This window comes from Petaurus breviceps, unplaced genomic scaffold (genome assembly GCF_028583685.1).
Source record: "Petaurus breviceps papuanus isolate PSGF00001 unplaced genomic scaffold, PetGlider_PUasm1.0 154, whole genome shotgun sequence".
Taxonomy (NCBI): Eukaryota; Metazoa; Chordata; class Mammalia; order Diprotodontia; family Petauridae; genus Petaurus; species Petaurus breviceps.
Window position 1 is genome coordinate 12,525,064 of NW_027185715.1, and position 12,895 is coordinate 12,537,958.

The 12,895-nt window shown below is 39.7% G+C and overlaps 1 pseudogene; it reads right to left on the reverse strand.

The window, feature by feature from the left end:
- Window positions 1-418: 418 nt before the first annotated feature.
- LOC138156395 (cytochrome c oxidase subunit 5B, mitochondrial pseudogene) lies at window positions 419-922 on the reverse strand (annotated as a pseudogene).
- Window positions 923-12,895: the final 11,973 nt, after the last annotated feature.

Here is a 12,895-nt window from a genome sequence, read left to right on the forward strand (position 1 = left end):
TTGTTATAGGTATTTAAGTCTTTAAATAAAAGAAAATAAATAAACTCAGATTGAGTTTTCAGATGACTTTAATCCATTTTTAGAGGTTTTTTATCTACTTAAGAAATAATCCCCATTATTAAAAAAAATATGAAAAAAATTAAAGGTCTTAAGACATGGTCTGTTTTGTATTTTCTTCCATAGAGTATAATATACATCTCTTATATCTGGGCAATACATTTCATCACCACCTATCACAGCTTCTTGTATATATTTGCGGAAATACTTTAACATAACTTATTTTTATATCTGCACCCATGTCTCTGCAGTAGATCAAGAGTTCATAAAACACTACCCATAATAAAGCTAAATTTACAAAGAGCCTTATTCATGCAGCTTACTGTTATTATGTTATATTATGATGCAGTAACTAGCTGGGTTTTTTTTTGTTGTTGTTTTTTGAATGGGAGTGCCAGGGAAATGGCTAGTCTTTTATTGGAAGGAAGAAAACATAACACATCTCAAGTAAACCAGTTCAGGGGCTCAGGGGCTAAACTGGTGGGGTACCAGCTTGTAATGGGTTCCACAGTTAGAGCATCGCTGTGTCTCGCCTTTGTGAAGCCAGAACCAGATGATTGCACTGTTGTTGTCTTCGCAGATACAGCCCACTATTCACTTGTCAGTGATGGAAGGGACCAGGTTGGGCTCCTCCTTAGTCCCTGGAGCTTCCTTTGGGGCTAGCATATTGTATGGATCCAAGTCATTCCTTGTGGCCATCATAATCTCTCTCTCCAAGCCAGTAGCCTGCTCCTCATCAGAAGGGATACCTCCTCCGGCCGCCATAGACCGAGCTGCCACCCGAACAGGGCCACAGGCCCCCAAGGCCTGGACGGCCAGTGCCCTGATGCCCCGTAGTAACCTTGAAACCATCGCGCCTGAGACAACCACAGTAACTAGCTGTTTTTAAAGGTGAATTGATAAGATAGGAGATTTCAGAAAACACGATATTTTTCTTTCTCAAAACTAGTTAATTAAGATGAGAGAATGAAATTGACATTTTAGATCCTTTACTTTTATTAATGGGAGGGAAGAAAAGACCTATCTCCTTTTTGCTACCTACTTTTTGCTCTATCATTGGGCTTGGCCTGCCATTTATCATAGGAGTCACCAGAAAAACTTCCAATTTTAAAAGAATAGTGAACATGAGCCACGAGAGACATTTAAAAGCCCCTGTGCTTTACAAGTGATGTCACATGATTGATCTGTGCCTCAATAAAAAAAAATTGCTATAATGTTATTAATGGGTTCTCACGTCTCCAGACTATCATCTTGTCCAGTTTATTGAAAGAAAGCTTTATTTTGGTCACCCCATTCTCCACCAGGTAAAGTACGTTGTTGATCTGGGAGCACCTTCTGAGAAGCCAGGGGGTTTCTGTTAATAACCAGGTCCAATTCTGCTATGAGGGGTACAATAAGGCAGCAGTCAAGGTCTCTCGTATGGGTGTGATTGATCTGAAAGGTCAAGAAGGGACATTCTGTCATTTTGGACTTAGTGTTTTGAGTCAAAAGACAGCACAGTTGAAACATAGAAACATATAACATAGAAACTTGAGGTGAAACCAGAAGTTGTTTTAAAAGGGGTGGAGACAGAAGAGAGAGGATGTCTTGTAGTACAGTGGAGGGAAAAGAGGGGAAGGTTTGATTACAGCAGCTATCACAGGAGAGGGTAAGTTTCTCTCTCCAAGGTACTAACAAAGCAGTTGTTTCTCGGTCTTCATCTTCTTTGATCTCATTAGCTTTTGACTCCAGATACATCACAGTGATACAGACAAACTGGCCTCCTCTCTGTTCCTACTCACTTTGTCTCCTGTCTTCATGACTCTGTACTAGCCAGCCCTCCTTCCTGGAACGCATTCCCTTCTTACCTGTTTCTCAGAGCTCTTCCTCTAAGATGCAGCTCGTTCTGTGTGAAGCCTTCCTTTCCTGACCCTCTCCTGACTGCTAATGCCTTGCCTTCCAAATTACTTTGTATTGAATATGTATATATATTAATTTTATATTTATGCTGTATATATTATGCTCATTGTGAGTAAGAATTTCAGTCTTTTTGCTTGTAGCCCTAGCCCCTAGAACAGTTCCTGGTTGATAATGGGCATATAATGTCTATTGATTTATGGATTGATTGACTGTTCATTTTCTCCAGGATACTCTTTTATTGGTTTTGTGTGATATTGCTGTTTCCCTTTTCTGTTATCTGTTGATTGATCCCTCTGGGTCTTCTTAGCTGGATCTGCATCCATGTCCCACCCTGTGTAACTATGAGTGTTTCCATGACTCCACCCTGGAACCTCTTTCCTTTCTGTAACTTCTCTCTTGATTTCATTAGCTCCCATGAGCTCACTGATTTCTATGTAGATAATTCCCAAAAGTACATTTTCAGCACTTAATACTCCTGTGAACGCGAGTTCTCAATTGTGTACTAAACTTTTTCATCCATATGCCTCATAGGTGTTTTGTACTCAAAAGGTCTACCACAGAATTCATTATCTTCCTGCCCCTCTCCAAAATTTTTTGACTTCTGTTAATGACGCCATGATTCTTCCTGTTATCAAAATTCACAACCTCAACTCTTCTTCCCTTCATTGCCCTCCATATTGTATCAGCAATGCCATATTCACAATGCCTATAGAGATTACAAATATGCTGATATAATTATCCATTAGAAAATACGTCATGTTTGCCATATGAGGAAATAAACTAGAAAATTTATTAAGATACCAAAAGACTGAGTCCCAAAACCAGAAAGTGAAAGCCATCAGAGTAGTTATGACATTGGCACAGGTAGATAAAGTAGAAAGCACCCACATTTTCAAGCCTTTAAAACAGAACAGGCTATCTCAGGCAAAGGTCCTCCTCTCCCCACGCACAGCAACCACCCAGCGTCCTGGAAGCGCACTCCCAGCAGCTCCGGCCCCTGGCAGTGCTCAGCAGGAGTCCTTAGCAGAAAGTCCTTAGCAGTTCTAACTCAAAAAAGGGCTTCGCGCTGCCACTGCCTCTGCTGCTGCCGCCGTCACCACCACCGCCAGCCACCGAAGGAACGCTAGCTTGGCTTCCGCTTCCTCTTGCTCTGCCCCTTCCTGCTACGTCAGCAAGTCCAACGGGGCATGGAAGATCTTTAAATCCCATAACCCTTACAGTTGTGTCTGTAGTTGTGTATTAATTATACAATGGAACAAGGGGCTAAGGGAGATTCTTCCTCAAGCCCGACAAAAGATTCAGGATTTTCCTACCCCTACCAATAAGGAGGAGGCCCAAAAGTTCATAGGATTGTTTGGATACTGGAGGCACCACATTCCACATTTGGGACAGATTTTAAAACCTTTATATAGAGTCACACGGAAGAAATATGAATTCGATTGGGGACTTGAGCAGAGTAAAGCTTTTGAAGAAGCCAAGGCTGCCATACAATTGGCCCTTGATTTGTGGCCCATGCAAAATGGTCCAGTGGAATTGCAAGTGACTGTACAAGATGATTATGCAAACTGGAGCTTATGGCAAAAACAACAAAGCCGAAATGTACCTTTGGGATTTTGGTGTAGGAAACTCCCTTCATCTGGAGTCCAGTATACACCTTTTGAAAAGCAGTTGTTAGCTGCATATTGGGCTTTGGTGGAGACTGAACAACTGACTCTGGGCCATGAAGTGATATTAAGACCTGGAATCCCAATTATGACCTGGGTAATGAGTACCCCAGCTTCTCACAGAATTGGACATGCCCAAGAGGCTAGTATAATCAAATGGAAGTGGTATATTCAAAATAGAGCGAAAAAAGGCAAAAGCGGAGTCTCTGCTCTACATGAATCTGTAGCAAACATAGAAATTGAGAGGAATGACGCACCCCCTGAGCCAAAGCAACAGTTGGTAAAGTCCACTGTAAAGTGGAATGAGGGATATGATGTATTAACTGAGGAACAAAAGAGACATGCATGGTTTACTGATGGGACAGCAAAATATTTGGGGCAAAAAAGACATTGGAAAGCAGTGGCCTATAACCCATGTACTAGAAGGACTTTGGAAAGTACTGGGATAGGTGCAAGTAGCCAATATGCTGAACTTATGGCAGTATATCAAGCCATCAAACTAGAACAAGGAGGACAGTGTCATATATTCACTGATTCATGGGCGGTAGCTAATGGGTTAGCTACATGGATGCCCATGTGGAAAAATGAAAATTGGGAAATTCATGGGAAACAAGTCTGGGGCAAAGAATTATGGGAAGATATCTGGAACATGTCTTTGGTCACTGACTTGTCAGTTTTTCATGTAGATGCTCACGTGGCCCCCACCACACCAGAACGTGAGTACAATGCTCTTGCTGATCGACTGGCAAAGATTGCTACTGAACATATTGTCCCTACTTTGACAACAACTGATGATCCGGTATTAGCAAAATGGGTCCACCAAACAGCAGGCCATTTGGGGGTCCAGGCCACACACCAGTGGGCACAAGATTGAGGTATTGGTATCTCTCATTCACTGTTAAAACAGATAGCAGAAGACTGTCATATATGTCAATTGGAAAAGGAGCGAACTGTTCCTCGGGTAATAACTGGAGAGATAGCAAGAGGAAAAGTCCCAGCCCAAATCTGGCAAATAGATTATATTGGTCCACTACCACTGGATAAAGGATGCAGATTTATATGTACTTGTGTTGATACCTATTCAGGTGTACTAGTAGCTTGTCCTTATAAGAATGCAACCCAGAAAAACACTTGTAAAACTCTAGATCTCATAAGCCTATATTATGGAACCCCAATGCAGATTCAAAGTGACAACGGGTCACATTTCAAAGGCAATGAAATGAAGAAGTATTGTATACTAAACAATATAGAATGGATATATCATATTCCATATTATCCAGAAGCATCTGGGTTGATTGAAAGAATGAATGGATTACTGAAAGGACAATTGAGGAAGTTAAGTTCCAATAATTCATATCAACATTGGAAGGATAATTTGTTCATGGCTTTGCGTAATTTGAATAATAGACCATTGGGAGGAAGTACACCTCTAGCCAGAATGATGACCCCCAATCTGCAAATTAGAAAACAACAAACACACAAGATCCCAATTATTGAGTATTGGACCTTGAGGCCAGATGTCCCAGCACCGTACCCAGGACCACCTGGTTCAATGGGGTATGATTTACATTGTTTAGAGGACTTTTGGTTGGACAGAAAAGAAATAAGAAAAATCTCCACTGGGATATGCATAAGAATCCCTAAAAATCACTTTGGACAGATTTTACCCAAATCAGGATTAGCAGCTCAAGGAATACATGTATTGGCTGGAGTAATAGATTCTAATCATCAAGGAGAAATTGTTGTAACATTCCAGAATTTAAGTGAAAGGCCCATACAGATTCACAAGAATGATAGGATAGTTCAAGTGATTATTGTTCCTTGTAAAACAATGCCACTTGTAAAAACTGACCCTCCTTCCAAAATAACTGTCACAGGAACTGAAGGATTTGGTTCTAGTGATAGAATAAAATCAGGAGCTAAAGTATGGGTAAAACGGAAGCCAGATGATGTTCCAAAGGCTGCAGAGATTATAGCATATGGGAGGGATAACACTGTAACTATTGTTTATTCTGGAGAAGATGATTACAAAATTGTACCCTTAACTCATTTATTCTACCGTGAGTGAGGCTACGATAGTCTGGTTATTGTCTCTTTGCTTTTTCTTGATTTTTTGTTTGTTCACCTTGTTTGTTAGATTTGTTTCCACAGGCTTGGTACCCTCCATCTGTAGATGCCTGATAGCTTAAGCTGGATGTCACCCCCTGTCTGCAACTGTGATGTGTCACCCTTGGACCTGGCATCAAGCATATTAAGAACTGACCTCTCAAATGGGACCCCTAAGGACAGGGACAGCTCTACATCCGATTTCAGCAGCAAGTAGCCATAGAAGAAGAGATCTTCACCCCTTACCACAAGATTTTGGGGCCCCATTTGTTCGGGGTGGGGGGAATGATGGGGAGCTTGTGCTCAAGCGCCACCCTAAAATATGGTTTTCTGTGTTTATTGTGTGCTATTCTTGTTATATTGTTGTGAAATTTTGTTGACACCAGTTATTCCTACTGTATTTTTGTCAAGTAAGGGACATGAAAGATCTTGGGGCCGAATGTAAGGGTTATGGGATTTAAAGATCTTCCATGCCCCGTTGGACTTGCTGACGTAGCAGGAAGGGGCAGAGCAAGAGGAAGCGGAAGCCAAGCTAGCGTTCCTTCGGTGGCTGGCGGTGGTGGTGACGGCGGCAGCAGCAGAGGCAGTGGCAGCGCGAAGCCCTTTTTTGAGTTAGAACTGCTAAGGACTTTCTGCTAAGGACTCCTGCTGAGCACTGCCAGGGGCCGGAGCTGCTGGGAGTGCGCTTCCAGGACGCTGGGTGGTTGCTGTGCGTGGGGAGAGGAGGACCTTTGCCTGAGGTAGCCTGTTCTGTTTTAAAGGCTTGAAAATGTGGGTGCTTTCTACTTTATCTACCTGTGCCAATGTCATAACTACTCTGATGGCTTTCACTTTCTGGTTTTGGGACTCAGTCTTTTGGTATCTTAATAAATTTTCTAGTTTATTTCCTCATATGGCAAACATGACGTATTTTCTAATGGATAATTATATCAGCATATTTGTAATCTCTATAGGCATTGTGAATATGGCATTGCTGATACACATATCCAAATGGTTACCAAATTCTGTGGTTCTATCCCCATACTATCTCTCCCATCCATCCCCTTCTTTCCTCAAATGGCCATCACCTTAGTTCAGGCCTTTGTCATCTCCCACATGCACTATTGTAATAACCTCATAATTGATTATCCGAACTCAAGCTACTCCCCTGCCCTTTCCAATCCATCCTCCACACTGCTGCCAATATAACAAATTTAAAGCATAGGTTTAAACAAGTAATTTTCCTGCTCAGACTCTTCAATGATTCTTACTACCTTTAGGATAAAATATAAACTCACTTTGTTATGTATAAAGCTTTGAAATGAGACTGCCTCACCCTGCCTTCCAGATTTTTTAGTCAATCCCCTTCAAACCCTCCCAAACCTTGCTTGTTCTTTCCTGAAATCCCCTGAACTTCATCTACCACCTCCAGGCCTTTACACAGTTTGGTTCTTCCACACTTGGAATGCAGCCCCTTATTACCACCTAATCATAGAAACCTTAGCTTCTTTCATGGTCTGCATTAGGTGAAATCTACAGGAAAATTTTCCTGATTCCTCTGAGTTACCAGTACCCTCTCAGTCCATAAATTATCTTTTATTTACTTCTGTACTATATGCTCTCTCTGTCCCAACCTACCCCTGCCAATATGTAAGCCTCTTGGAAAGGACCTGGTTTGGCAGGTGCTATCAGAAATGACTTTTGTCATTAGGTTTCCAACATTTAATACAACATTTTGTACATAATGGGCACTTAAAGCCTTTAAAAAATCCAGGTGGCAGAGAGGTGGAAGTCATGTTTCAGGAGGTTAAAAATTAAGGGGTAGAGAAGAAGAGGATATAATATTCTTTTTTTAAGAAAGAAGTTGAAAAAGAAAATGAAATAGTAGCTTTAGGAAAGGAGTACTTAACCTTTTTTGTGAAGGTTACAATACCTATGCTTTTCTGTTGAAGCCTATAGACCCTTTCTCAAAATTGTTTTCAAATCTATAAAATATAATACATTATATTACAAATGAAGCAATTATACTGAAATACAATTATCAAAGTAATAATTTGAAAAAACAAGTTCATGGATCGCAGAATAAGAACCCATTCTTAAGCAGGTTAAGTTGAAGAAAAGCTTCTAAATTTAAAACTTAAAAAAAATTAATGTATAGAATAATTTAATATAATCACAAAGAGTGTGTGTGTGTATGTGAATATGCTAGCAAAGAGGGAAAAAATGAAAATGTTAAAGAAAAGAGATGGCAATTGAACAGTATCATAGAAGAAGTAGGAATGGGAATGGGTAGATTTGTCTTGGAAAGGAGCAGGGACATTTCTTCCTCAAAAGAAATAGGGGAATATGAAGGGCCTTTTGGGAATTAGTGGTGATATTGGAAGTTTGAGGTTAGAAAAAGCTTGAAATGACTTCTATGAGGAATTTGACAATGTACAAGAAGTGAATAAAGGAATTATTGAGCTCAGTTGCTATTAAGTTGCATGATTTTATAATGGGTATATTGGCATATTTTCATTACTTCCTTTTAATACAAGTATTGGGCAGCCTGGGAAGAGAAAAAAAGCAAACAGTAAGAACAACTCATGGTTGGAGAGTACCAACCATGGAGAAGGAAAAAGGACCAAGAGATTCTAGGTTCTAAGGAGGCCATCACTAAAATAGATAATGGGATGCAGGAAGAATTAGGAGAGTAAGTGAAGCCAGAATAGAGAGTAATACATTGAAAAAAAGGAGTTAATAATGAAAACAAAGAACAAGTTTAATAGGTTTGAGGTCGAGGGAGAGGTTGTGGTTTGAGAGAGGGGTAGGTCTGAGTTTCAGATGTTGTTTGTAGGTGACAAAAGAATACTGAAGTTCACATAATCGTGCTGCTTTATACATACTATATGGTTCTGGTTCTGGTGTATGAGTATATTTAAATAAAAATTAAGGGCCGGGTAAGTGGCGCAGTGAATAGAGCACCGGCCCTGGAGTCAGGAGGACTTGAGTTCAAATGTGGCCTCAGACACTTAACACAAAAACTAGCCATGTGACTTTGGGCAAGTCACTTAACTCCAATTGCCCTCCAAAAAGCAAAATAATAATAATAATAAATAATAAATAAAAATTAAAAAGCAACAACTTTGGAATCCTCTTCAGTGAAGACAATATTTTGTTTAATTGATTTAGACAAGTTAACTCAGTTATCCATACTAATGAAAGTCAGTATTTTTTTCATAATGGAACAAAGTACTGTCCTGGGTTTGGGTCAGCTGGCTCAAGGAATAGAAAACAGGAGGAAAGGGCTGAAGATCAGACACAGCAAATAACTCACAATTCATATTTAAAGCAGTCACATAGATGTAAGAGAGAATGTTTTCACTGGGTGGAGAGGTTGGGTTTTTAGACCTCTAAGATTATATGATTTTATGAGAAGTTTTATTGATCAAAATGAGACCAATGTGGGAGTTAAATGAGGCCTGTTTTGTTTATAGTAGCATTGATTTGGGGAAGCCCAAATACTGACTAGCAAGAGGGTATCTTAGGTGACAACTTGGACAATCAGACTTTAATGCAGTGTACTTTCTAAACAAACATGTAATATTATAGTAATTTTCCTAATAAATTTTTCTAAGGGGAGGAGAATGTTGATTTAGAAATAAAGCAGTTTTTTTATTCAACTGAGTTTGAGTAAAATGCCATTTTCCCCACCTCCTGAATGCTCCCTTGGAAATCAGATAGAGAGGCTGTGGACCCTTTGGGAATTTCGAGCTTCGACTGAAGAGGACAGAATGGAAATAGTTGACTTTGAGACCTTTGCTCACCTATCTATCTCAATATTTCTTCAGGGAAGGAAATTTGAGGGTAAGAATTATATAGATTCAAAAAAATGATATTTAGAATTAGAATGCCTAGGGTTAAAACACGAAGCTAGGACAATAAAGTACCTTTTCATTTTTCTCTTGAGATTGTATGTAGCTTTTTAAGTAAAGCCATCTTTAACCAGTTGATCTACAGTAACTTGGGCCAGTAAAAGCTAGCTCAGAGGCATGCAAGCCCATCTATTTGCAATCTTGCTAGACATCTCATTAAAGGGACAATGAAATATTTTAGCTGACTGTGAAAAATGTCATGGCAATTTTTTAAAGTCACTTGGATGGTTTAGAGATACTCAACAGCATCCAGAGTGCTTCGTGACTACCTAAGGGGTATAGGGAAATCTCCTTTACATGATATCAGGGGAAATTCCCTGAGAAAAAACTGCAAGAAATAATACTTCTGGTTAAATTTGCCCAAGATGAAGGGTTCATTGTTGGGGGGGAGAGGATATGACATGGGATAGATGCTGGAGGTCTGAGATGAAAATTATTGGGAGTGTAATTACAGATTTATCCATAATTATTCAATTATCTGGAAAGCATATATGGAAAATAGATGTTCTGGAAATTATCCATAATGAGTGTAGGAAGTGAGAAGTCTGGGACAAAGTTGATATGAGACAACTGACCCATGGACAAGGGGATTTTGTGAACAAGGCAAAATATTCATAGCAATTATTTACTTAGCTAAAAATCTCTAGGTATAGAAAGTTCCTATGTCTGTAGGTTATAATTCATTATGGGATGGGATATACTTATATTGCACCCCCATCAGATTAATAGTCTTTGAATGCTAGTGATAATTTTGTTATCCAGTCATAAATGTGAGGAATATGATTGTGTCTGTGTTTTTACTTATATCTATTTATTTATAGAGGTTCACAACCTCTATATCTGCTTTATAGATATTTATCTGTTATGGCTTTATAATTTAAGAAAGAACTGTAAGTTGTAAGGGGACTTGCTACTTGTAGGAGAGGAAGGAATAAGCAGTAGATAAACTGTTATCTGCACTCTCAACATCCTAGGGTACCTGCTGCTATACAAGGGTGTCCCTAAAGTCTGGACACATAGGAAATCTTATTAACTATGCAAATTTTCAAGAAATGAAATTTTCAACATTTTATTTAATTAGCATAAATGAAATTTCATAGGAAGACATAGGAGACACATAGGAAATCTCATTAATTACTTAAATTAATCTCATTAATATAGAAAATAGTCATCAATACTTAATGAAAGCTTTTATTGCATATGAAATTGTCACGGCTACAATTTATGCTAATTAAATAAAATGTTGTTGAAAATTCCATTCATTTCATTTCTTGAAAATATGCATAATGAGATTGCCTATGTGTTCAGAGTTTAGGGACACCCTTAGAAGGGCCATTTACCCTAAGGTTTGGAGTGAAACTGTGTGAACCCTAGGTGGAGGAGTTTTCAGGGCAATTCAGGGCAAAATTTCAGAGGGGGGGTGGTGAGAATTCAAATTAGAAACACTCACACTGTGATTTAATAAAGGATGACTGCTTATTAGCAGGATGAGATATCCTTTGCCCCTTTACAGGGAGAAAAATTGCAGCTACCTTGGGAGTGATAGGCCTTTGGAGAATATGAAGAAAGATACTCTCTGCATTCAGGGTATTTTTCAGGAAAAGAAGATATCAGAGCTTTTTGGTGCCCTGTCCTCAAATCTAGATAGATTTAGAAAATGCCCAAGTCCAAAAAAAGTACTATGACCTCTAGAGTGGGATATTTTCTGAGAAGAAAGAGAGCTTTCTAAGAGTCCTTAACATCATTAAAAAAAATAATTTAGACAGTTCTTTGTATTTTTGAAGCTTCAGAGGTAAAGACTTGTTTCAGGAAATGTATTTTTACAATGCAACATTTTTACAGGTTAACTCCATGGGGGACATATTCCTGAGGCAAGCCATTTCACTGTTGACCCACAGAGAAGTATAATTGGACCCACAGTAAGTTATGGTGGCTCTGACAAGTGTCACCTTTATTCTTTTTTTAAGATTTTTCTTTTTGCTTTTTTAGAGGGAGGAAAGTAGGGGAATTGGGGTTAAATGACTTGCCCAAGGTCACATGGCTAGTTTTGTGTTAAGTGTCTGAGGCTGGATTTGAACTCAGGTCCTCCTGACTCCAGAGCCAGTGCTCTATTCACTGCACCACCTAGCTGCCCCAAGGATCATCTTTATTCTAAGGAGTTTGATCTTGCAGGTTCGTTCCCCCTGGAGAACTACACCTTGTTCAATGTACTGTCAGAGTTTACATTGTAAAACTGTAATTCAGGGGCTCCCTACTTATGGGTTTTGGGGGGGGAGGTGTTGCTATCTTGTGTAGTCATCCATAGCAAACAAAATGGTTTTCACTATCCTTTGTTGTACCTTCATACTGATGTTAACAAATATCAAGTTATGTTAATATATAATATAATTATATATATTAACATTGTATGATATAATTAATATATAACATTACAAATTATTATATATAATATATAACATTATATACTAATTAATATATAACATTAATATATTAAGATATCATTACTATATAACATTACAAATATTAATTTGTAGGTCCTTATCAAGTACTTATGGTCAGTTAGGAAACAGGGACAGGAATTGGACCCGGCGGATTTCCCTGATAGGGGGACTACAACTTCTGTGCATTTTACTGCTTTAAAGCATAGTCTGGGGGCCCTGAGGATTAAGTGATTTGCCCAGGATCGCCTGAATTTGCCTTAGGTGTCCTGAGCCTGTCTTTCTGTCACTACATCGCACTGTCCTAAAGACCTAAAATGGGTTGCCAAAGATTATGAAAATCTTAGGAAATAAACTGCCCAAGATTATGAAAGTCTTAGACAAAAAACTGCCCAAGATCATGAAAATCTTCGGCAAGGAGCTGAAGACCAGGATAGACAATGTTTTCCTCTCTGCTACTGTCTAAACTTGCATTTGTCGGCTCACTCCAGGGACGCTCTAAGTCCACACCGTTCAAGTAGCTAGTTGCGGGTAGGGATTGTTTCATTTGTATCCCCCAGCCAAGGCTAGCCCCGCCTCACAGCTCCCTAGTTGGGGCGGAGCCTCTTGCCTACACCCTCCCCCTCCCTTCCTGGCTTTTCCCCGCGATCCTCGCAGGGCGGAGTCTGAAGGTGGTGGAATCACAGCGGGAGGGCGCTTCTGAGTGGTGGAAAGCATGGGCCACGTGATCCCAGAGAACTCCGAACGCCGAGTCTCGAGACTTTCCGAGAGCCGGGGGTGGGATGGCTTACTTTCCTGGAGCAGAGGCGGGGCCAAGGCGCGCTCTCTGATTGGCTGA